Source organism: Panicum virgatum, chromosome 8K (genome assembly GCF_016808335.1).
Source record: "Panicum virgatum strain AP13 chromosome 8K, P.virgatum_v5, whole genome shotgun sequence".
Classification (NCBI taxonomy): Eukaryota; Viridiplantae; Streptophyta; class Magnoliopsida; order Poales; family Poaceae; genus Panicum; species Panicum virgatum.
This window is the reverse complement of record NC_053143.1, coordinates 23,080,106-23,081,070: the sequence shown is the minus strand read 5'-3', so window position 1 is coordinate 23,081,070 and position 965 is coordinate 23,080,106. Positions and strand designations below refer to the sequence as shown.

The following is a 965-nucleotide window of genomic DNA, read 5'->3' as shown; positions in this document are numbered from 1 at the left end:
TTCTCTCAAGGGAGGTTGGTTTAAATTGAAATTTGAATTGAAAGAAGAGTTGTAATTATTACCTCCCTGAAAAGGTGGACGTGGCTGGTTCCACCCCTGGCCTCCTTGTTGTGGACGGTACCCATTGTTGTTGTTGGTGTTGAGGTAGGCGCAGTCTTCACGAGTTTCGGGGCAGTCGTTCTCCAAGTGTCCATCATTACCACAGACTTCGCACGTGAAGTGCGATTCCATGGCACGAGCATAGTTTTCTCTATGCTGCTTGAATTTGGACCTTTCGCCGAGATGCTTCAGGAGGAGGTCTAGTTTGGCAACGACCATATCCGTCTCCTTGATGGTATGCATGCCCTTGGTGCGGGGTTGGAGTCGTTCATCGGTCCACCACTGATTGGAGACCATCTTCTCGACCAATGCTTTGGATTTGGCTATGGTCAGGTCGAGGAAGGCTCCTGCAGCAGTGGCATCAATATTGGCTCGAGATGTCATTGTGACCCTGTTGTAGAAGCTTTGCAGGATGAGCCACTCATCCATGCCATGATGAGGACAGGCCAGGATGTATTCCTGCAGCCTCTTCCAAACTTCTGGGATGGATTCTATCCCTGTCTGTTGGAAACTTGAAATTCTCCCGCGTAGGGCATTTGTTTTGCCCAGCGGGAAGAATTTTGCGAGGAATGCCTTGGAGCATTTGGCCCAGGTGTTGATGTCCTTTTCTTTATAAAACTACTGTTTCGCCTTCCCTAGGAGGGAAAAGGGAAACAGACGAAGCTTGACAACGTCAGCAGCGACACCCCGTATAACAACGTTGTCGCAGAGCTCCAGAAAATTCTGCAAATGTGCATTTGCATCCTCATTTGGCTTTCCACAGAATGGGCTAGTCTGCACCATGTTGATGAGGCTTGATTTGAGCTCGAAGTTCACATCCCTGACATTGATGTTGGGGCCAGTGGCCACATTGTCGGTGGAGGGGA

At 49.4% G+C, this 965-nt stretch overlaps 1 non-coding gene across 1 annotated transcript; it reads left to right on the top strand.

Moving 5' to 3' along the window:
- The first annotated feature begins 526 nt into the window (after positions 1-526).
- LOC120646624 lies at positions 527-635 on the top strand. Its single transcript, XR_005664524.1, has one exon. It is a non-coding gene; the product is annotated as a small nucleolar RNA R71 (small nucleolar RNA).
- The last annotated feature ends 330 nt before the right edge of the window (positions 636-965 follow it).